Raw genomic sequence first — 25,624 nt, forward strand, 5'->3', positions numbered from 1 at the left:
GGGGATGGTCCGACTCCAGTAAGCACATGCCCTGCCCCCGCACCAGAATGAAATTCCTGCCTTTGCAGCCACTTCCTTCCAAGGCAGGTGTGCCGAGCAAGAAAAATTCCCAACTCCAGCGAGCCACCTCTCAGATGGAAATCCAGCCCAATCTGGGGCTGGTTTAGCATAGTGGGCTAAATCACTGGCTTTTAAAGCAGACCGAGGCAGGCCAGCAGCACAGTTCAATTCCCGTACCAGCCTGCCCGAACAGGTGCTGGAATGTGGCGACTAGGGGCTTTTCTCAGTAACTTCATTTAAGCCTACTTGTGACAATAAGCGATTTTCATTTCATTTTTATTTCATTTCATTTCATATAACAATATGACACCGTTGCTAAACCCTCTCTTTAAATCAACTTTACAGAGCTCTGATGGCCCAGCTCGGTTGAGAGTGGAGGATTTGAACTAACTTCTGGTCGATATCAAATCAAAAATGAACAATATACTCTTTTCTCCAGGAAAGAGGAGGTTGAGGAGGTATAGCCCTGTAAAATTCTGAAGCGATCTTAAAGGGTTGACGTAGAGAAGATGTTTCCACTTGTTAGGAGGCCCTGAGCACACAACAGTGTAAGGGGCTGTTTAGCACCGGGCTAAATCGCTGGCTTTGAAAGCAGACCAAGGCAGGCCAGCAGCACGGTTCAATTCCCGTACCAGCCTCCCCGAACAGGTGCCGGAATGTGGCGAATAGGGGCTTTTCACAGTAACTTCATTTGAAGCTTACTTGTGACACTAAGCAATTTTCATTTCATTTCACAGTCACTGATAAATCTAATCGGGAATTCAGGAGAATTCCCTGAAAATTATTAGAATGTGGAGCCCAAAGCCACATGGAACAGATGAGGCGAATAGCATCGATACATTTAAAAGGAAGCTGGATAAACACCCGAGGAGGAAAGGAATAGAAGAGTTTTCAGATCGGGTTAGATGAAAGGAGGGAGGGAGGCTTGTTTGAAGCAAAAATAACAGGACGGAGCAGTTTGTCAATACGGACTGTTTTGCATCTATTTATTTCTAGTTAACCTGTTTCTCCTGTTGTCAGATATGCTTTGATCTTACAGTATGTTGTGATAAAACAAGGCATTGGTACCTTTAAATTTTTGAAACCCATTAGTATTTGTGAGCATGTCCATGACCTGGAACATAGAACATACAATGCAGAAGGAGGCCATTTGGCCCATCGAGTCTGCACCGACCCACATTATGGCCTCACTTCCACCCTATCCCCGTAACTTAATAACCCCTCCTAATCGTTTTGGACACTAAGGGCAATTTAGCATGGCCAATCCACCTAACCTGCACGTCTTTGGACTGTGGGAGGAAACCGGAGCAAATCCACGCACACACGGGGAGAACGTGCAGACTCCTCACAGGCAGTGACCCAGCGGGGAATCGAGCCTGGGACCCTGGCGCTGTGAAGCCACAGTGCTATCCACTTGTGCTACCGTGCTGCCCCGAATATAGATGTCGCCGACGCCGAAATCGCGTTTGGCGATTGGCCGGAGAATCCCCGTTTGTGCCAAAATCAGGGGCGGCATCACTTTTGCGATGCTCTGCCCCCTCAAAAATGGAGTACTCGAAGAGTACGGCGCACGCCGTCAGGACGGCCTCAAGACGTCACCTGAGGCCCTCCCCCGATGCTCCGCCGCTGATGGGCCGAGTTCCCGACGGCACAGGTGACTCATGCTTTTTTCTTTTGTGGACCCCGTGTGGCGGCTGCAGACTGAGTCCAGCACCGCCACAGTCGGGGGGAGCCGTTCCGCGGACAAGCGGGGATTTGGTGGGGGCGAGGGGCACTGGTGGGGGTTGGTCCGGGGGTGGCGAGGCTGGCTACAGGGGGACATTATTTGGCAGGCCAGGTCCTTGTGCTGCCAGCGCCATGTTGCACAGCATGGCCGCCTGTGGCGGGCGGCATGCGCGGCCATGGACCCGGCAATTCTCCAGCCGTTTTTCGCGTGGATAGCGGGAGCTTTACCAGGGTGCAAGTCCCCCAGTGGTCCTGGAATCGGTGTAGCTGTTGTGCTATTTTTTTCTGGCACTTAGTCTGCAAATTGGAGAATCCAGCCCAAGGACTTAATATGGCATCAACATTATTTTAGACCCTAATATATAAAAGGCATTTAATTTCCTTTGGACACCCTAAGGTGCAGGTACTGTACTTTATGAGACAAATTGAAAGCATATGCTAGTGACTGAATGATTGCTTGTGCAATGTAAAGGAAATGAGACAATGAATCTTCTTTATTCAAGCTTGAAGTCAATATAAACACTCTGCATAGAATTACATATTATTTACAGAAAGGAAACCGAACGTTCAACTCAACTGGTTTATGTCAGTTTTTATGCTCCTCACAAACCTCCTCACATCCAAGCTCATCGCACACTTTTAATACATTTTCTTGTTCCTTTATCCCTCTGGATTCCCCTTAGGTGCATCTATGCTCTTCACCTCAACTATCCCCCTCTTCGTGAGACCCACATTCTCACCATTCTCTGCTCGGGTTGTCGTGGGCCATTTTAGCTCCGTCTGCCCAGGAGAAACCAGGAAGCAACCAAATTACAATCTCAGAGATAGTGTTACTCCTCCATCCAATCACCACTTGTTTCCCCCCACCGCCATATCGCTTCCGGAGATTTCATGGGCAGCCAAGGTGTTTGCCTTGAGTTGGCAATTTAGCCCATCGACTCTAGTCTGCCATTTGAGTAGATTATGGCTGGTATCATTGTGGCCTTAATTTTTGTCTGGTCCCCCATAATCCTTGGCCCTCTTGATGCTTGATGCCACAGTGGCACAGTGGTTAGCCTCACAGCTGCAGGGACCCATGTTCAATTCCGGCCTTGGGTGGCTGCCTATGTGGAGTTTGCACGTTCTCCCCGTGTCTGCGTGGGTTTCACCGGGTGCTCCGGTTTCCACCCACAGTACAAAGATGTGCAGGTTAGGTGGGGTCCTGGGGATAGAACGGAGGAGTGGGCCGAGGTAGGCTTTTTTTTTCAGAGAATCGGTGCAGACACGATGGGCCTCCTTCTGCGCTGTAGTGATTTGATGGTTCAAACATCTAACTCAGTCTTGAACATGCTCAATGACCAGCCTGTACTGGTCCCAGGGGAAGAGAATTCCAGATACTGACAATCCTCTGAGATTATTAATTTCTCCGCACCTCCAACTTAACTGGAGACCTCTTATTTTTATTCTTCCCCGCAGTTCTAGGTTCCACTGCGCAATGAACCATTCTTCCAGCATCTACCCTGTCAAGCCCCCTCAGAATCCTATCCATTTCAATAGGATGACCTTTCATTCTTCTAAACTCCAATGAGTATGGCACCAAACAGCTGAACCGTTCCTCATAAAACAACACCTTCATCCTAGGAATCAACCTTGTGAACCTTCAGGAAGTTCTGTTTCAAGGTTCCTGTGTTCCTGAGCCCTGGGGTTTGTAGATCACCAAGCCACATCCCGAGTGATGTGAAAAGAAAGGTTGAGTAAATCCTTTATCGCACATAGGGGGCTGGATTCTCCGATCCTGCGGCAATGTCCACAAGATCCATCAAGTCTTACGACCAGAAAGTCCCCCCCCCCCCCACCTCCCGCAGCCGGCTTTACCTGCGGATACTGTCGGAGAATGACCGGGTCCGTGGCCGCGCATGCGCACGGCGGCGGCCTGCAGTGGCTGCACCGTGCAACATGGCACGCCCGCGCGTGGACCCAGCCTGCCAAAAACTGCCCCCCTATAACTAGCCTTGCCACCTCCGGACCACTCCCCCACCAGTCCCCCAGCCCCCGACGAAGCCCCACCCCCTACCAGCGGACGGCTCCCTCCCCCGACTGTGGCACGCGGGACTCAATCTGCAGCCGCCACGCGAGGTCCCCGAACGGTGTGAGCACATGCGAGTGACCAGCGGGGGCAGAGCATCGGGTGAGGGCCTCGGGTGACGTCGAGTGCACCGTTTCTGAGGGGGCGGAGCATCGCAAAAACGCTCCGCCGCTGATTGCGACGTAAACGGGGATTCTCCGGCCGATAGCTTAACACGATATCGCCGTCGGCGATCGGAAAATCCAGTCCAATGTTTCTCACTATCATAGCTTCAATCAAGGATGGTAAGGCAACTCGAGGCTTCTGTCACCTTCAGACCGTTTTGTATATGAGAATTATTTAACAGCTGTAGTTCTGACTTTGGCCAGAGCTTTGTGGAAATTCGCTTTATCGTGAATGGCATGATGAAAATCAAATAAAAGGATTTTACCCAAACAGCTTATTGTAAGAAATGTATTTTGGTAAGGTCATTTAAAATATTAATCTATTGATTTTATCGTGATCATTTCTACCCATTGCTCATTCTCACAGTCTCTCTATATTATGCAATCTGAATGTAAATTTAACCATTATATTTGCCCACATTCTTTCCCTAATTAATTTGCATTCTCGCCTTTTATTATTATTTCGGGAAGATCTTGAACATAATAATAAAAGCAACAAAGAGCAAAGACATGGCGGGATTGGAAAAAAAGGATGGGAATTTAAAAAATGGTGCATTGCTTCGCCTGGATTAATCAATGAGCACAGATGTGATGGATGAAGGCAATTTTTGGTGCCTGGGAGGACAAGGGCAGCTGAGTTTTATCTGACTCTGAGTTTATGAGGAGCAGAAGGGGGTCAGGTTGACCGCGAGTGCTTTGGAATGCCAGGCGGAGAGGCAACAAAGGCTTGGATGAGGGTTTGTGCAGCTGATGAGTGGAGACAGGGATCGAGTTGGGTGAAGTCATGGAGCTGGAAATGGGTGGTCTTGGTGATGGTGCAGATGTGTGGTTGGAACCTCAACTCAGGGTTAAATACGACACTAAAGTTGGGAATAGCTTGGTGCTGCCTCAGAAGTTTTCATTGAGATGCACAGAATCCGAGGCTGGGGCACTGAATTCGTCACATGGTCCAAAGTTAATGGTTTCCCATATAATCCCCACGAGTTTGTAACATGTAGAAGGACTCATCATTAATCTTGAGTGTTATAACCTGCCGACTTACCATTGGCTGAGGACTAATGACAATCCCACAATCCTGTGGGAGTATGAGCTTCCCCAATGAGGGGGGCGGAGAAACCATTAGTAAACTCCTAGTATAAACAAAGCTGGCCAGTTTAGGAACCAGCAGGAAGGAGTGTGCAGCAAGGGAAGTTGCTGCTGCTATTATATATATGTTATTGTAAATAAATGTTATTACTTTGTATCCTTAAAACTCGTGCTGGATTCTTCGTGGTCCTCACAAAACTGGCGACGAAGGTTAAAGTGAATAGCTGTCTACACTGCTGAAGCCACCTCCCTGGATTTTTGTTGGATACAGGTTGGAAGTTGTTTTCTATTATACCATGCCTCTGTACGGACGTTTGGATGTTTTTGATGCTGCGCTGGAAAGCTGGAACCAGTACACACAACGGATGCGTTACTATTTCCGGGCAAACAATATCACCGAAAACGAGCACCAGGTGGTCATATTGCTCACCGCCTGCGGCCCGCATACGTTTGGGGTGATTAGGAGCCTTACGTACCCAGCTGCGCCGGACACCAAAACGTTTGATGAACTTGTGAATATAGTGGGGCAACATTTTAACCCAACCCCGTCCACGATAGTTCAGCGTTACCGGTTTAATACCGCTGAGAGGACCCCTGGAGAATCCCTTGCCGATTTTCTATCCAGGCTACGCAGGATTGCGGAGTACTGTGACTATGGTGAGACCTTGTCAGAAATGTTACGCGACCGTTTGGTTTGCGGTATTAACAATGCGGCCACCCAGAGAAAGTTGTTAGCTGAGCCAACATTGACTTTTCAACAGGCCATTCAAATAGTATTGTCCCGAGAGAGCACAGAACGAGGAGTGCAGGAGCTACAGGGAATGGAAGTGCATGCCTTGGGGCGCAACCCCTTCCGTCCGAAAACGTCCCCCCGCACTCCTGCGGTACCTTGGGCGAGGCGCCGTCCGGACCGACGCCAGTGGCCGTCGGACATTCCTCCCCAAAGGGAGCCTTCTCCTGAACCAATGGACGAGGAGCCATGTCCGTGTCAGACTTGTAGGCGCCGGCCCCGTCACGGACGGCGGTCCTGGGGGCGCCAGAGGCGCCGTCGTTCCGACCGAAACTAGAAACCAGCCCAGGGGCCGTAACTGGGACCAGCCCAGGGGCCGTACCTTCCATGTGGATGAACCTGCGGCGACTACTCCTGAGGACGTGGAGACGGAGGACGACTGCCTGCAGTTGCATTGTGTGGCAGCTCTCTGTGTGGCCCCCATTAAGGTGACAGTACGGGTCAATGGCCACCCGCTTGAGATGGAGTTGGACACTGGCGCAGCGGTCTCCGTGATCGCCCAGAGGACATTCGACCGCATCAAGCAGTGTATACAGACCCTTACATTAACCGACTCACAGGCCAGGTTGGCCACCTACATGGGGGAACCACTGGACATTGCAGGAATTACAATGACCCCTGTTGTTTATGGACGCCAGGAGGGGCGTTTCCCACTTATCGTGGTGCGCGGCCATGGGCCCAGCCTGTTGGGTCGGGACTGGTTGTGCCATTTGCGGTTGCAATGGCAGCACATCCTCCAAACAGTTTCTGAAGGGTTGACTGAGGTGCTAGGACAATACCCAGATGTATTCCAGTCAGCCTGGTTTGGGGAAAATAAAAGGGGCCGTAGCCCGTATCCAAGTCGAACCAGGAGCCACGCCGCGCTATTTCCGGGCACGCCCAGTGTGTTACGCCTTGCTCGAGAAGGTAGAAGGGGAGCTCACTCGTTTGGAAAGTTTGGGTATTATCAGGCCCGTCCGTTTTGCTGACTGGGCAGCACCAATTGTACCTGTAATGAAGCCAGATGCCACAGTTCACTTGTGTGGCGACTATAAACTTACAGTGAATACGGCTTCCCGACTCGACCGATATCCAATGCCTCGCGTAGAGGATCTCTACGCGAAGCTTGCAGGTGAACTCTCGTTCACAAAATTAGATATGAGTCACGCCTACCTGCAGTTGGAGCTGGAACCTGCCTCCCGACCATATGTAACGATTAATACACACCGGGGCCTGTATGAATATACACGGTTGCCCTTTGGAGTATCCTCTGCCTGCGCAATTTTTCAACGTGTTATGGAGGGCATTTTGAGAGGTTTACCACGTGTTGCTGTCTACTTAGATGCCGTTTTGATTACAGGGACGTCGGAGCAGGAACATTAGGAAAATCTGGAGGCTGTCCTTAGATGCCTTTCGGAGGCTGGAGTCCGTTTACGTCGCACAAAGTGCGTATTTCTGGCAAAGGAAGTAGTCTACCTTGGTTATCGGGTGGACCGCGAAGGTTTGCACCCCGTCACAGAGAAGGTGCGTGCAATTCAACAGGCCCCCGCCCCGACTGACACTTTGCATCTTCGTTCTTTTCTCAGTCTCGTATACTATTACAGGAAGTTCCTCCCCAATCTGGCAACTACGCTGGCCCCTTTGCACCTTCTGCTAAAGAAAAATCACACCTGGGTTGGGGTCAGCCGCAAGAAACCGCTTTCCGGCGGGTAAAGCAACAATTGTCGTTGTCTGGGTTACTGACCCACTATGATCCTGGAAAGCCTTTGCTCGTCACATGTGATGCATCCCCGTATGGTATTGGGGCCGTCCTGTCCCACAAGGCGGAGAACGGTGCCAAGCGACCGATAGCTTTCCCCTCTCGCACATTGACTGCAGCGGAGAAAAAGTACGCGCAGATCGAGAAGGAGGGCCTGGCAGTGGTTGTTGCGGTGAAACGCTTCCACCAGTACGTGTATGGCCGCCATTTCACTATCGTGACTGATCATAAGCCTCTGCTGGGACTTTTCAGAGAGGATAAGCCAATACCGCCCATTGCTTCCGCACGGATCCAGCGCTCGGCTTTGTTGCTTGCTGCATACGAGTATTCTCTGGAGCACAAACCAGGTACGCAGATAGCAAATGCCGACGCACTGAGCCGATTGCCTTTATCGACCGGCCCCATGTCGACCCCCACGACCGGTGAGGTGGTTGCAACCCTAAATTGTATGGACACTTTGCCTGTCACGGCATCACAGCTCCGTGAGTGGACCCAGATGGAGCCAGTCCTGTCAAAGGTTCGGCACATAGTCCTGTATGGTGGGCAGCATAGACAGCTCCCAGGCGAGTTGCGGGCATTTTCCTCCAAGCTGTCAGAATTCAGCGTGGAAGACGGCATCCTCTTATGGGGGACGCGTATGATTGTCCGGGAAAAAGGCCAGGAGCTGATACCTACAGACTTGCACAATGGGCATCCAGGTGTGACCAAAATGAAAATGTTGGCCCGGAGTTATGTCTGGTGGCCAGGCCTCGACACCGACATTGAGAAGGTGGCCCAAAACTGCTCCATTTGCCAGGAGCATCAGAAGCTTCCGCCGGCCGCGCCCCAACATCACTGGGAATGGCCAGGGCGGCCTTGGGCACGCTTGCATGCAGATTTTGCAGGCCCTTTTCAAGGATCCATGTTCCTTCTATCAATTGACGCCCAGTCTAAATGGCTAGCGGTGCATAAGATGCAGGGGATAACGTCCTGCGCAACAATTGAAAAGATGCGTCTGTAGTTTTGTACGCATGGCCTCCCCGAGGTGCTGGTCATGGATAACGGCACTCCATTCACGAGTGAGGAGTTTGCGAGGTTCACGAAGATGAACGGCATACGCCATATCCGCACTGCCCCTTACCACCCGGCTTCAAATGGGTTGGCAGAGCGCGCAGTGCAGACATTCAAAAGAGGCCTAAAGAAGCAGTCTTCTGGATCAATGGACACGAGACTGGCTCGCTTTTTGTTTACGTATAGGACCACCCCCCCCATGCGGTGACTGGGGTAGCTCCCGCAGAACTCCTAATGGGCCGGAGACTTCGCACCCGCCTCAGTATGGTTTTCCCGGACATTGGCGCAAAAGTACGCCGCACACAAGAACAGCAGGGACAGGGATTTTCTCGGCATCGGCCGATTCGGCAGTTTGCGCCCGGTGACCCAGTGTTCGTTCGGAATTTTGCTGGTGGTGCCCAGTGGGTTCCTGGTGTAATCTTTCGCCAAACGGGTCCTATATCTTACTAGGTGCAAGCCCAGGGTCGTCTCCAGCGCAAACATGTAGACCACGTTCGGTCCAGAAGACTATCCCCTCAAAAGATTCCCCGTCCCCAGAGCTCATTTCTACAGCCGCAGAGACCAGACAACAAGGGAAGGTAGCCCTCACAATCCTCCACTGGTGCCTCACTCGAAGCCTGCGCAGGTCGTTACAGAACCGAATGGAGATAGAGACGCTGACATGACGGAGGCAGCAGACTCTGACTCCGAGATGGAGACACAGGATGCATAAGAGGGGGAATCCTCGGGTCCACGGGCCGTGGATGTACAACCGTTGCACCGTTCATCACGGAAGTGCCGGTCTCCGTCTCGTTACACGCCGCCTGATCCAGCGCCGCGTGCAAATGGTGTCTGGCCTGCTGCAAAACGAGTCCAACGCCCTCCTTCGCCAGGGTCTTCGGTGGATTCCTTGGACTTTGAGGGGGAGGGATGTTACAACCTGCCTACTTACCATTGGCTGAGGATTAATGACAATCCCACAATCCTGTGGGAGTATGAGCTTCCCCAATGAGGGGGGCGGAGAAACCATTCGTAAACTCCTAGTATAAATAAAGCTGGCCAGTTTAGGAACCAGCAGGAAGGAGTGTGCAGCAACGGAAGTTGCTGCTGCTGATATATATATGTGTTATTGTAAATAAGTGTTATTATTTTGTATCCTTAAAACTCATGCTGGATTCTTCGTGGCCCTCACAAAATTGAGCATACTGTCTCAAAAATGAAAACTGTAAAAGCAAATGTTTCTGTTCATAAGAGATTGGGGTACAGAAATCTGGCTGGAGCTGTGGCAGCCAGTGGAACTGGGGGGGGGGGGGGGGGGGCGGGGGGAGTGCACAATAGTGGCTGATCCAATACTGTCCATCTTGCAACACGGTCTAAAATGATTTTCTGCCTAGACGTCTTCACATGGAATCGTTTTTTGCTGCACAGAAATAGTTTACACAAGGTTACCTTTGGGATCGCTTTCAGTGAGATTACCAATTTAGTGGCAAATTAGAGGATTTCTTTAATCAAATGGGTGTGCGCCCACTTGTAAATTGAATTCGCTTGTTCAAATTCTCCTTGTGACTTACAGCTGAACATGGGTCCTGAAGGGGAGAGATGAGAGTGCAAGGTCTCTACACTGCCCAGTTACTTCCCAGTTAGACGTGGGTATAATTTCTCTTTATCGTGTCTGATCAACGCGGCACTGAGGCTTTTTCCTGGCGTTTGAGGGTTAAGCTCGTCGGAACAATTGAATGAAAAAATGCGCTGTCGTCTCATAAGGAACAATCTAAGAGGGAACCTTTAGGTAGAAAGAAGGAATGAATTTGGATTCAGATGGCACCTTTCATGACCCAAGAGGGCCCAATATGTTTTGCAGCCAGGAGAGTGCATTTGTTTTGAAGTTGTAGTGTGGGGAAAGTGGCAGCCAATTAACGTAAAGCAAACTCCCACAAACAGTAATATGCTATTTACCAACTAACAATAGTTGTTGAATGATAAATCCTGGTCGTGGCTAGTATTATGATGCGGTTTGATAGGATGGACAGTAAGAGATCGGGTCTGCTGACCGGTGAGTCTGAAACAAGTGGGAGGATATTTTCAGGATAAGGGTCCAATCATTTACGACTGAGAAGTGGAGATATTTCTTCACTCAAAGGGTTGTGAATCTCCGGAATTCTCGACCCCAGAGAGTGGTGGATGCACCTCCATCGTTGGATACATTTAAGGCTGGGGCAGACAGACATTTGATCTCTCAGGAAATTAAGGGATAAAGGGAATGGGCAAGAAAATGAAGTGGAAGATCACTATCAGCTATGACGGTATTGAATGGCGGAGCATGTTCCACGGGTCATGTGGTCAACTCCTGCTCCTACTTCTTCTGTCAGGGCGCTGGGGAAAACTCTGCTTCTCTTCAGGATTATAGGGAAAATTGACCTAGAACATTCCATCTAAACAAAAGAGGAGAGGAAGTGGGCACAAGTGTGGAGTTTGTTTAAATATAGGATAACTGGCAAGGTATATTTCTTTAGAAGAGGTTGGTCAACAGGTGGAACAGGTTGGCAAAAGGAACGAGAACACCGGACATCTTTAGATATGAAATCAGAAAATGCTGGAAATACTCTACAGATGAGACAGCATCTGAGGAGAGAGAAAGTGTAAGAGTCAGTGCCATTTGCATCACAAGCTGGTGATCATTTCAGTTGGGAGATGGTAAGGTTTGGTTGTCATGTGAGAGTACCTTTAAGAAATGGGTGTTTAGAAATGGGTGTGTATATAAATATCTGTAGTGAGAGTACCTTTAAGAAATGGGTGTTTATAAATGGGTGTGTACATAAATATCTGTAGTGAGAGTACCTTTAAGAAATGGGTGTTTATTACTGCAGTGGTGTCAGAGAGTGTGTGGAGCTGGGCTGTCTGTCAGCTTTTTACTTTTGTTTTAGGCTGTTTGCTGCAGGGTGTGATTTAGTTTTGTTTTCAGAGCTGGATAGCTGCAGTCACAGCCAAAAGGTGTATTAGAATCTCTCTCTGTAATCTAAAGACTGTAAATCGATCCTGGTGATTTAAAATTAATAACAGTAGTGACTTTAACCTGATGTGCTTCTGGTTAAAGATGTTTTAAATCTTATAGATGTTAAAAGGAAAGCTTAAAGGATTACTTGGTGTTGTATTCTTTGGGGGTTATATTGGAATTTATGGTTGTTAAGATGTTCGCTGTATGTTTTAAAAAGGTTAACTTGAGTTCACAGAATAAACATTGTTTTGCTTTAAAAAATACTTTTCCATTTCTGCTGTACAACACGTGTGCTCCCCATATCACAATCTATTAAAAGTTGTGGGTCAGGTGAACTCCATGTTACACTTTGGGGTTCTCTACACCCTGGCCCATACCATGGTATAAAATGATAAGATCAAACATATCTGCAAAAGAGGAGACTAAGAGGAGACTACATAAAGATGTTTGGGATAAAGATAAAGAATGGCTTTGGAGCAACAAAGGTTGAGAGGGGACCTGGTAGAGGCATATAAGATTATGAGGGGCATAGATAGGGTGGATAGGGAGGCACTTTTTCCATGAGTTGAGGGGTCAATAACCCGAGGGCAAAGATTTAGAGTAAGAGGTAGAAGGCGAAGAGGGGATTTGAGGAGAAACTCAGGGGTAGTGGGAGTGTGGAACTTTATTGCCTGAAAGGGTGATGAGTCAGAAACTCTTGTAACATTTAAGAAGTATTTAGATATTCACTTGGACTGCCATAACCTCCAGGACTATGGGCCAAGCGCTGGAAAATAGGATTGGTGTAGTCAGATCTTCGTTGGCCGGTGTAGACAGGGTGGTTTCAATGACCTCCTTCTCTGCTTCAAATGGCTATGATTCTCCATATTTAGAACGAAGAAAGGAATTTACAGGAGGGTTGCTGGCATTGTTCATGTGGGAATAATGGCCTTTTTCTGTTTCGTAGCCTGTATGTAACTGGCCAATTCACGAAATGTTGTGGCGATTGGATGTGATGGCGGCGTATGCATAAAGGAGGTAGCTGTTGAGGGGCTGAATGGCCTACTTAATAATAATAATCTTTTTATTGTCACAAGTAGGCTTACATTAACACTGCAATGAAGTTACTGTGAAAATCCCCGAGTCGCCATATTCCGCCGCCTGTTCGGGTACACTGAGGGAGAATTCAGAATTCGCAGCCTGTACGGGATTGAACCCGTGCTACTGGCCTTGTTCTGCATCACAGTCCAGCTGTCTATCTGCTTCTACTTCATGTGTTCCTTTGTTCTTTCCTCTTGTCTCTGCAATGAGCCAAACATTTATACCTTACAACAGCAAGAAAGGACTTTGAGTTTATTAGTAGCGAAATAATGAGTAGATGCATGGGCAGCAAGCTATCATTCTTTCATTTCACAGAATCACCAATTTTTGAGAGTTCACTTGGGAGAGTAGCAATAGTATAAGGGCCGAACAGGAATTTAATCTTTCTTTTTTTTCCCCCCTTTAAATCTCTTTGTGAACTCAGATCAGAGGGGATGGAAGCTAGGGCAGTTGCATGCTTATCCTGTAGGATGTGGGTGGTGAGGAATACCACCTGTGTCCCCGCTGACTATACCTGTGAGAAGTGCACCCAACTCCAGTTTCTCAGAGACCGCGTTAGGGAACTGGAGATGCAGCTGGATGAACTTCGGATCATCCGGGAGGTAGAGGGGGTGATAAAGAGGAGTTAATGTACCCAAGGTACAGGACAAAAGTAGCTGGATTACAGTCAGGGGAAGGAAAACGAACGGGCAGACAGTGCAGGGGTCCCTCGTGGCCATTCCCCTTCAAAACAAATATACCGTTTTGGAGGCTGTTGGGGGGATGATCTACCAGGGGAAGGCCCTCGCAGCCAGGTCTCTGGCACTGAGCCTGGCTCTGTGGCTCAGAAGGGAAAATGGGGAGAATAGAAAAGCAATAGTGATAGTAGACTCAATGGTTAGGGGAATGGATAGGAGATTATGTGGTTGCGAGCGAGACTCCCGGAAGGTATGTTGCCTCCCAGGTGCCAGGGCCAGGGATGTCTCGGATCGAGTCTACAGGATTCTTAAGGGGGAGGGGGAGCAACCAGAAGTCGTGGTGCACATCGGCACCAACGACATAGCTAGGAAAAGGGATGAGGATCTAAAAAGTGATTTTAGGGAGTTGGATTGGAAGCTAAAGAGCAGGACAAGCAGAGTAGTGATCTCAGGATTGCTACCGGTGCCATGTGCAAGTGAGGCAAGAACAGAGAGCGAGTGCAGCTGAACATGTGGCTACAGGGCTGGTGCAGCAGGGAAGGCTTCAGATATGTGGATCATTGGGATATCCTCTGGGGAGGTGGGACCTATACATGAAGGATGGCTTGCACCTAAACTGGAGGGGCACCAATATCCTGGGTGGGAGGTTTGCGAGAGCTCTTCAGGGCGGTTTAAACTAGTTTGGCAGGGGGATGGGAACCAGAGCTATGGATCAGAGGATAGGGTAGCTGTTGAACAGGCAGAAATAGTATGCAGCAAGTCTGTGAGGAAGGATAGACAGTTGATAGGGCAAGGTTGCACTCAGTGGAATGGGTTAAAGTGTGTCTGTTTCAATGGAAGGAGTGTCAGGCATAAGGGAGATGAATTTAGAGCATGGATCAGTACTGGAACTACGATGCTGTGGCCATTACGGAGACATGGATTTCACAGCGGCAGGAATGGTTGTTAGATGTTCCGGGGTTTAGATGTTTTCAGAAGAATAGGGAGGGAGGTAAAAGAGGAGGGGGGTGGCACTGTTAATTAGGGAGTGCACCACAGCTGCAGAGAAGGAGGTAGTTGAGAAGGGTTTGTCTACTGAGTCAGTATGGGTGGAAGTCAGAAACAAGAAAGGAGCAGTCACTTTATTGGGAGTTTTCTATAGACCCCCAATAGCAGCAGAGAGGTAGAGGAACAGATTGGGCAGCAGATCTTGGAAAGGTGCAGAAGTAACAAAGGTTGTTGTCATGGGTGACTTCAACTTCCCTAATATTGACTGGAACCTCCTTGGAGCAAATGTTTGGATGGAGCAGATTTTGTCAGGTGTGTAAGGAAGGATTCCTGACTCAATATGTAGATAGGCCGACTAGGGGAGAGGCCATATTGGCCTTGGTGCTCGGCAACGAACCAGGCCAGGTGTCAGATGTCTCGGTGGGAGAGCATTTCGGTGACAGTGACCACAACCTTTATAGAATTTACAGTGCAGAAGGAGGCCATTCAGCCTGCACCGGCTCTTGGAAAGAACACCCTACCCAAGGTCCACACCTCCACCCTATCCCCATAACCCAGTAACCCCACCCAACACTAAGGGCAATTTTGGACACGAAGGGCAATTTAACATGGCCAATCCACCTAACCTGCACATCTTTGGACTGTGGGAGGAAACCGGAGCACCCGGAGAAAACCCACGCACACACGGGGAGGATGTGCAGACTCTGCACAGACAGTGACCCAAGCCGGAATCGAACCTGGGACCCTGGAGCTGTGAAGCAATTGTGCTGTCCACAATGCTACCGTGCTGCCCTTTACCATAGTCATGGAGAGGGATAGGAACACACAGTATGGGAAGGTATTTAATTGGGGGAGGGGAAATTATATTGCTATTAGACAGGAGCTGAGGATCATAAAGTGGGAACAATTGTTCTTGGGGAAACGCACAGGGGAAATGTGGGGATTATTTCAGGAGCACTTGCTGCGAGTGCTGAATTGTTTTGTCCCACTGAGATGAACAAGGAATGGTAAGGTGAAGGAACCTTGGATGACAAGAGAAGTGGAGCTTCTAGTCAAGAGGAAGAAGGAAGCTTATGTAAGGTTGAGGAAGCAAGAATCTGACTCGGTTCTAGAGGGTTACAAGGTAGCCAGGAGGGAACTCAAAAATGGACAGAGGAGAGCGAGAAGGAGGCATGAAAAAGCCCTGGCAGGAAGGATTAGGGAAAACCCCAAGGCGTTCTACACTTATGTGAGAAATAAGAGGATATCAGAGTGAGAGTAGGGCTGATCAGGGATAGTGGAGGGAACTTATGCCTAGAGTCTGAAGAGATGGGGGAGGCCCTAAATGAATACTTTACTTCAGTATTCACGAGAGAAAGGGACCTTGTTACCCATGAGAACAGTGTGAACCAGGTTAATAGACTCAAACAGGTTTATATTAAGAAGGAGGATGTGCTGGAAATTTTGAAAAGCATCAGGACAGATAAGTCCCCTGGGAAGGACGGGATATACCCGAGGTTATTACGGGAAGCGAGGGAGGAGATTGCTGCGCCGTTGGCGATGATCTTTGCGTCCTCCCTCTCCACTGGAGTAGTACCTGATGATTGGAAGGAGGCAAATGTTATTCCCCTGTTCAAGAAAGGGAATAGGGAAATCCCTGGGAATTACAGACCCATCAGTCTTACGTCTGTGGTGAGCAAAATATTGGAAAGGATTCTGAGAGATAGGATTCATGATTATTTAGTGAAACATAGTTTGATTAAAGATAGTCAGCATGGCTTTGTGAGGGGCAGGTCATGCCTCACAAACCTCATTGAATTCCTTGCGGATGTGACGAGACACATTGATGAAGGTCGGGCAGTGGATGTGGTGTATATGGATTTCAGTAAGGCATTTGATAAGGTTCCCCATGGTAGACTCATTCAGAAAGTTAGGGGGCATGGGATACATGGAAATTTGGCTGTCTGGATACAGAATTGGCTGGCCGAAAGAAGATAGCGAGTGGTAGTGGATGGAAAGTATTCCGCCTGGAGGTCGGTGACCAGTGGTGTCCCGCAAGGATCTGTTGTGGGACCTCTGCTCTTTGTGGTTTTTATAAATGACTTGGATGAGGAAGTGGAAGGGTGGGTTAGTAAGTTTGCCGATGACACAAAGGTTGGGGGAGTTGGAGGTAGTGTTGAGGGTTGTTGCAGGTTACAACAGGACATTGACAGGATGCAGAGCTGGGCTGAGAAGTGGTAGATGGAGTTCAACCTTGATAAATGTGAAGAGATTCATTTAGGAAGGTCAAATTTGAATGCTGAATATAGGGTTAAAGGCAGGATTCTTGGCAGTGTGGAGGAACAGAGGGATCTTGGGGTCCATGTACATAGATCCCTCAAAGTTGCCACCCAGGTTGATAGGGTTGTTAAGAAGGCGTATGGTGTATTGACTTTCATGAACAGGGGGATTGACTTTAAGAGCCGTGAGGTTTTGCTGCAGCTTTATAAAACATTAGTTGGACCACACTTGGAATATTGTGTCCAGTTCTGGTCGCCTCATTATAGGAAGGATGTGGATGCTTTGGAGAGGGTACAGAGGAGATTTACCAGGATGCTGCCTGGACTGGAGGGCATGTCTTATGAAGAAAGGTTGAGGGATCTAGGGCTTTTCTCACTGGAGCGAAGAAGGCAGAGAGGTGACTTGATAGAGATGTACAAGGTGATGAGAGGCATGGATAGAGTGAATAGCCAGAGACTTTTCCCCAGGGTGGAAATGGCTGTCACAAGGGGCCATAATTTTAAGATGATTGGAGGAAGGTATAGGGGAGATGTCAGAGGTAGTTTCTTTACACAGAGAGTGGTGGTGTGTGGAATGCACTGCCAGCAGAGGTGGTGGAGTCAGAGTCATTAGGGACATTTAAGCGACTCTTAGAAAGGCAAATGGACAGCAGTAAATTGAAGGGGTGTAAGTTAGGTTGATATTAGATTAGGATAAATGGTCGGCACAACATTGTGGGCTGAAGGGCCTGTACTGTGCTGTACTATTCTATTTTCTATGTACTATGTAAGAATTTAAATATTACCTCAATTGATAGCACTCTTGCTTCTGAATGTAGACATAAAAGCTTGACTAATATTCCAGCATGACATTGATAGGGTACACTGCCAGACAAATACCTTTAGATCAAGAGACCCCCCCCCCCCCCCCACCACCGCACCCCACTACATCTGTCCTTTCAGAATCAAAAGAAGTAGAGTTGCGATTTTCCTTTATTTATCCCACAACAATCATCAAGGCCAGAATTCTCCGATGGTGGTCTTCGCTGGTCCTGCTGACAGCACATTCATGACCAGCGATGTGGGATAGCTTCAATGGGAATTCTAATTGACAGGGGCGAGAGCAGAGCATCCTGCTGCCAACGAATGGTACAACAAACCATTGGGCCAGAGATCCCGCCCAAAGTGTTTAACTTGCTATCGCTGTTCACGGGAGCATTCTGATTGCCCTAGTCCCTGCTTTTCCCTTTGAGAGGGAGAGCTAACTGGTGGTGATTTAACCTGAAGATCACCTCAGCAAGGTTGAGAATAACCTCAGCTGGTACAGGAATTGAACCCACGCTGCTGGCCTTGCTCGATATCACAAACCAGCTGTCCAGCCAACTGAGCTAAACCGGTCCCCAGTAAGCTTTGGCAATACTTTGTTCGCTGTACAGTGTTTTGGGATGTCCTGAGGTCATGATATGAGCCATATAACTGCTTTAGAATTTGTATATTTTTGTTTTCAGTGAGCAAATTTGTTTGACCTTTTTTTCATCATATCATCCAGATGTGGTCAGCTGTTTTTAATTGCTGCAGTGAACCTTCTGGCTGATGTGGCAGGTATTTAAAATGAAGGGGTATTTGTTGCATTAGAACACGCCGGGAAAATGGAACAAAATGCTGCAGTGAGATCCAAGGCATTTACTGTTCACAAAGTAAGGGCTTACACTGAAAAATCCGCTTTGATCTGAAATGCGTAGTTACAGCAAGATGAACAAGGTGAGCAGTCAGTTTAGATTTCATGACTTAACATGGAATTTCCCATGTGGCACTGACTTCCCAAGGAGACAGTTGAAGCAGATAGTGCTGGCTAACTCAAAAAGGAACTGTTTCCTTTTAACGACAGACACAATTGAACGATAATGAGTCAGAACCGAACAAAATGGACTGCACCTGTTCTTCAAGCATGAGATGGGTGCCTGAGAGTACACTATGGCGGTGGTGTATTCACAGTTGTTGCACCTTGAAAGGGTGCCTCTCGGTGTATTGGGTTATCCTGTTCTTGCTCTCTCCTCCGCCTCTATACCAGCGAGGTCAGGAGCGGGTTCCTTGGTCATAACGTAACTTGTGACACGCGTCGGAAATGTAGGAACAGATGGAAAACAGGACAAGAAGAGAGTAATGCTAGGGCAGCACGGTGGCGCAGTGGTTAGTGCTGCTGCCTCACGGCACCGAGGTCCCAGGTTCGATCCCGGCTCTGGGTCTCTGTCCGTGTGGCGTTTGCACATTCTCTCCGTGTTTGCATGGGTTTTGCCCCCACAACCCAAAGATGTGCAGGTTAGGTGGATTGGCCACGCTAAATTGCCCCTTAATTGGAAAAATGAGTTGGGTATTCTAAGTTTATATTAAAAAAAGAAGAGAGTAATGCTAGCACCAAAAGTCTTGTTGAGCAGCCATCGGTTTTCTCAAGCAACAGTCTTACTGCCAGGACCATTCAACAAATCAAATTTGTCTGACCACCCAATCAGCACCCTTTTCACATGCAGTGTAAATTGTTGGCCCCTCCGAGATTTGGCAGTCTCCTGTCTGACCTGGTGAGTGCAAGATGAAAAGCTTTGGCAGCATGTCTCCTTTTATTTATCCCTCAATTGACATCACAAAAAGAAGATTGTCTGGACACTATCACATTGCTGTTTGTGGGAGCTTGCTGTGTAGCTACTGTGTTTCCTACATTAGAACAGCGACTGCAGCCCAAGAGTGCTTTATTCGCTGTAAAGTGTTTTGGAGTGCCCTGAAATCATGAAAGGGGCTATATAAATGCAAGCCTTTCTGCCCGTCCTGAGGGAGCGCAGCAGCGCTTTTCCTATGGAGCAAAAGCCGCTGTGCAGGGGCTGCCACTGCTGCCCTGCGCAAAGACAAAGTGCAGGGGTGAAATGAATCTGAAGAAGCTCCTGTCAATGCTCGATTGTCCCCAGCTCCAAGCCAAGATGGCAGCAGTCAGGATCTTCAGGTCGCATCAGGATTCACTGGCCACTATCTGCTGCTTCATGTTGGACATGACCTTGACCCGAAAAGAAATAAAAAAGAATGTGCCAGTAGTCTTACGAGATTTCCCAAGCACAGGGGAGGTAGTAGCGTAGTAGTATTGGCGCTGGCCTAGTCATTGAGTCATTCTCTGGGGGGACCCGGGTTCGAATCCCACCACGGCAGAATTACAAGACTAAAGGTGACCATGAAACGATTGTCGTAAAAACCCATCTGGGTCACTAATGCCCTTCAGGAAAGAAAATCTGCCATCTCTACCTGGTCTGTTCTGCATGCGATTCCAGACCCCCAACAACAAGGTTGACTCCCAAATGCCTTCAGCTGCCTCGGCCCTTAGATCCAAAATTCCCTCCCTATTTCTCTCGGCCTTAATACCTCACTTTCATCCTTTAAGGCACTCTTTAAAACGAACCTCTTTAATATTTTGTTTTTTAATTTTCCTATGAATTGCCTTGGGATGTTTTACTGTTAAAGATGCTAGTTAAGCGTAAGTTGTTGTTGCCCTGTGCACAGTGCATACATCCTGTGAGTGTCGCACTGACTTCCTGTCACATTTCCCTGGTCACACTTGCTCCATCACTCTTTTCTCCATCACATAGAATTTACAGTGCAGAAGGAGGCCATTCGGCCCATCGAGACGGCACCGGCTCTTGGAAAGAGCACCCCATTTAAGCCCACACCTCCACCCTTTCCCCGTAAACCAGTAACTCCACCTAACCTAAGGGCAATTTAGCATGGCCAACCCACCTAACCTGCACAACTTTGGACTTGTGGACGGCATCCCGGTTGTTGTAGCACACCTAATACCCCCCCCCCCCTCCCGCCCCCCGATTCACTGTACGCAGTACCAAAGAGACACACCTTCTATTGTAAGCAGCACAACTAAACTTGTTGATCAAGAAACGAGAGTGGAGGTGCACACCTCACTAGCGAAAACTGAGCTCCTTTCCCCAGCCAGAAAAGCAAACATGCAATAAATATTATAAATCAAGCTGTCACTCCCAGATAATTAAGATTCAGTATGGATGTCCTTAGATGACCTATCAGATGTTGGAAACAGAACTGTTAACAACTACTTTCACAGCTGCATGCACCGCACAACACGTCAGCAAATTGACTGTCAACTGTTTTTTTTTAAAAAGGCAGTGTGTTTTTGTTTTAATGATTTATTACTTTATCTGTTAGTGGTGCAAATAATGGGTCCAAAACAAGCAAAATATGATATTTTCTGCTTTATTTATCCACGCTTCCTTTGACCATGTAAATGAGCTAATGTGAAAATCAGATCTGACTGAAAGGATTAACAATCGATTCCCAACGAATTCCAAATTAAAATGAGAACAAAACAAGAAGGTCCCAATTTTAAAAAACGGGAACAAATTGGTCGCTGTCCGAGGTCCTGGAGGAATAGGCACAGCGTGAATGACAGGAACACTCAAAGTGAAGACATCGAATAAACAATGAATTCAACTCCTTCCTGAAAACATGCAATGTTTTGGCCTCAACTACTTTAATGTGGTAACGAATTCCACAGGCGGCCCACTCTCTGGGTGAAGAAATTTCTCCTCAGCTCAGTCCTAAGATTCTGGACACCTCCACCGTCTGGAACATCCTTCTTGCAACTACGCTGTCTGGCCCTGTTAGAATTTTATAGGTTTCTATGATATCCCACTCTCATTCTTCTGAATTCCAGCGAATGCAATCCTAAGGGCAGCACGGTAGCATTGTAGATAGCACAATTGCTTCACAGCTCCAGGGTCCCAGGTTCAATTCCGGCTTGGGTCACTGTCTGTGCGGAGTCTGCGCATCCTCCCCGTGTGTGCGTGGGTTTCCTCCCACAATCCAAAGATGTGCAGGTTAGGTGGATTGGCCATGATAAATTGTCCTTAGTGTCCAAAATTGCCCTTAGTGTTGGGTGGGGTTACTGGGTTATGGGGATAGGGTGGAGGTGTTGACCTTGGGTAGGGTGCTCTTTCCAAGAGCCGGTGCAGACTCGATGGGCCGAATGGCCTCCTTCTGCACTGTGAATTCAATGAATAACTGACTCAATCTCTCCTCATACGTCAGTCCATATCAAGTCCTGTGATATTACCACTACACCATTATCTCGCCAAAACAGGTTCAAGAACATAGAATGCAGTAGGAGGCCATTCGGCCCATCGAGTCTGCACTGACCCACTTAAGTCCTCACTTCCATCCTATCCCCGTAACCCAATAACTCCTCTTAACCTTTTTGGACACTAATGGCAATTTATCATGGCCAATCCACCTAACCTGCAAGTCTTTGGACTGTGGGAGGTCAGAGAATCCCCAGGGGGCGGCACGAATCCCGCCCCGCCGCCGGCTGCCGTATCCTCCAGCGCCATTTTTCGGGTGGGGGCGATGTTCATGCCACGCCAGTCGGGGGCCGTTGGCCGCGCCCCCCACCCCCAGGTAATTCTCCGGGCCCCAATGGGCCGAGCGGTCGTCTGTTTTTGGCCAGTCCCGCTGGCGTGGGTTACGCATTGTCCCACACGGTGGGACCTGGCAGGTAAGTCGGCTGGGGTGGTCCTCCGGGGGGGGATCTGACTCCGGGGAGGGGGGGGGGGGTGGCAACGGTGGCCTGGCCCACGATCAGGGCCCTCCGATCTGTGGCGGGCCTGTGCCGTGGGGGGTACTCCGTCCTTCCGCGCCGGCCCCTGTAGGGCTCCGCCATGGTCGGCACGGAGAAGAGAACCGCCCACGCATGCGCCAATTCACACCGGCGGTTCCGCCATGCGCGTGATCATGCTGGCCCTTTGGCGCATGCGCGAACTCGCGCAGTCACTTCGGCGCCGGCTGGAGTGGCGCCAACCCCTCTGGCATCCACCTATCCCCGAGACAGGTGAGAATTCCTCACCTTGGGGGCCAGTTGACGCCATGAGTCATTGGCGCCACTTTTCCCGCCGGCCTGGGGACTTAGTCCCCGGGAAGGAGAATCCCACCGAGAAGATCCCAAGAGGTCAGAGGGTGTTTCTTTTTGTGGGAGAGATTAAAACTGGGGCCACAGATAGATGAGAAATAAAAGGTCTCCCTTTTTATTTAGAGATTAGGAGAAACATTTCCTTCCAAAACATAGAACATAGAGCATTACAGCGCAGTACAGGCCCTTCGGCCCTCGATGTTGCGCCGACCTGTGAAACCACTCTAAAGCCCATCTACACTATTCCCTTATCGTCCATATGTCTATCCAATGACCATTTGAATACCCTTAGTGTTGGTGAGTCCACTACTGTTGCAGGCAGGGCATTCCACGCCCTTACTGCTCTCTGAGTAAAGAACCTACCTCTAACATCTGTCCTATATCTATCTCCCCTCAATTTAAAGCTATGTCCCCTCGTGCTAGACATCACCATCCGAGGAAAAAGGCTCTCACTGCCCACCCTATCTAATCCTCTGATCATCTTGTATGCCTCAATTAAGTCACCTCTTAACCTTCTTCTCTCTAACGAAAACAGCCTCAAGTCCCTCAGCCTTCCCTCATAAGATCTTCCCTCCATACCAGGCAACATTCTGGTAAATCTCCTCTGCACCCGTTCCAATGCTTCCACATCCTTCCTATAATGCGGCGATCAGAATTGCACGCAATACTCCAAATGCGGCCGCACCAGAGTTTTGTACAGCTGCAAAATGACCTCATGGCTCCGAAACTCAATCCCTCTACCAATAAAAGCTAACACACCGTACGCTTTCTTAACATCCCTCTCAACCTGGGTGGCAACTTTCAGGCATCTATGTACATGGACACTGAGATCTCTCTGCTCATCCACATTACCAAGAATCTTACCATTAGCCCAGTACTCTGTCTTCCTCTTATTCCTTCCAAAATGAATCACCTCACACTTTTCTGCATTAAACTCCATTTGCCACCTCTCAGCCCAGCGCAGCAGCTTATCTATGTCCCTCTGTAACTTGTAACATCCTTCCGCACTGTCCAAAATTCCACCGCCTTTAATGACATCTGCAAATTTACTCACCCATCCTTCTGCGCCCTCCTCCAAGTCACTTATAAAAATGACAAACAGCAGTGGCCCCAAAACAGATCCTTGTGGTACACCACTAGGAACTGGACTCCAGTCTTAACGTTTCCCATCAACCACCATCCTTTGTCTTCTTCCAGCTAACCAATTTCTGATCCAAACTGCTAAATCACCCTGAATCCCATGCCTCCGTATTTTCTGCAGTCGCCTACTGTGGGGAACCTTATCAAACGCTTTACTGAAATCCATATACACCACATCAACTGCTTTACCCTCATACACCTGTTTGGTCACCTTCTCAAAGAACTCAATAAGGTTTGTGAGGCACGAACTACCCTTCACAAAACCGTGTTGACTATCTCTAATCAAATTATTCCTTTCCAAATGCTTATACATCCTATCTTTTATAAACCTTTCCAAGACTTTGCCCACAACAGAAGTAAGGCTCACTGGTCTATAGTTACCGGGGTTGTCTCTACTCCCCTTTTTGAACAAAGGGACAACATTTGCTATCCTCCAGTCTTCTGGCACTATTTCTGCAGACAAAGATGACTTAAAGATCAAAGCCAAAGTCTCAGCAATCTCCTCCCTAGCTTCCCAGAGAATCCTAGGATAAATCCCACCTGGCCCAAGGGATTTTCACACTTTCCAGAATTGTTAACACCTCCTCCTTATGAACCTCAAGCCCTTCTAGTCTAGTAGCCTGAATCTCAGTATTCCCCTCGACAACATTGTCTTTTTCCTGTGTGAATTCTGACGAAAAATATTCATTTAGCACCTCTCCTATCTCCTCGGACTCCACGCACAACTTCCCACTACTGTCCTTGACTGGCCCTACTCTTACCCTAGTCATTCTTTTATTCCTGACATATCTATAGAAAGCTTTAGGGTTATCCTTGATCCTATCTGCCAAAGACTTCTCATGTCCCCTCCTGGCTCTTTTTAGCTCTCTCTTTAGGTCCTTCCTAGCTAACTTGTAACTCTCGAGCGCCCTAACTGAACCTTCATGTCTCATCTTTACATAAGCCTCCCTCTTCCTCTTGACAAGTGTGTCGACTGCTTTAGTAAACCACGGTTCCCTCGCTCGACCACTTCTTCCCTGCCTGACAGGTACATACTTATCAAGGACACGCAAGTAGCTGTTCCTTGCACAAGCTCCACATTTCCATTGTGCCCATCCCCTGCAGTTTTCCTCTCCATCCGATGCATTCTAAGCCTTGCCTCATTGCATCATAATTGCCTTTCCCCCATATATAACTCTTGCCCTGCGGTATATACCTATCCCTTTCCATCACTAAAGTAAACGTAATCGAATTGTGGTCACTATCACCAAAGTGCTCACCTACCTCCAAATCTAACACCTGTCCTGGTTCATTACCCAGTACCAAATCCAATATGGCCTCGCCTCTCGTTGGCCTATCTACATACCTGCCAGGAAACCCTCCTGCACATATTGGACAAAAAAGGACCCATCTAAAATACTCGAACTATAGCGTTTCCAGTCAATATTTGGAAAGTTAAAGTCCCCCGTAACAACTACCCTGTTGCTTTCGCTCCTATCCAGAATCATCTTTGCAATCCTTTCCTCTACATCTCTGGAACTTTTTGGAGGCTTATAGAAAACTCCGAACAGGGTGACCTCTCCTTTCCTGTTTCTAACCTCAGCCCATACTACCTCAGGAGACGAGTCCTCATCAAACCTCCTTTCTGCCACTGTAATACTGTCCTTGACTAACAATGCCACCCCTCCCCCTCTTTTACCACCTTCCCATAGCTTACTGTAATATCTAAACCCCGGCACCTGCAACAACCATTCCTGTCCCTGCTCTATCCATGTCTCCGAAATGGCCACAACATCGAAGTCCCAGGTACCAACCCATGCCGCAAGTTCACCCATCATATTCCTGATGCTCCTGGCATTGAAGAAGACACACTTTAAACCACCTTCCTGCCTGCCGGTACAGTC

General features: G+C 48.5%; 1 protein-coding gene across 1 annotated transcript in view; it reads left to right on the plus strand.

Annotated features, from left to right (window-relative positions):
- The window catches only part of galntl6 (polypeptide N-acetylgalactosaminyltransferase like 6), a 1,697,721-nt gene that overhangs the window by 551,684 nt on the left and 1,120,413 nt on the right, over positions 1-25,624 (plus strand). The gene's annotated exons all lie outside the window — the stretch shown is intronic.

Source organism: Scyliorhinus torazame, chromosome 9 (genome assembly GCF_047496885.1).
Source record: "Scyliorhinus torazame isolate Kashiwa2021f chromosome 9, sScyTor2.1, whole genome shotgun sequence".
Classification (NCBI taxonomy): domain Eukaryota; kingdom Metazoa; phylum Chordata; class Chondrichthyes; order Carcharhiniformes; family Scyliorhinidae; genus Scyliorhinus; species Scyliorhinus torazame.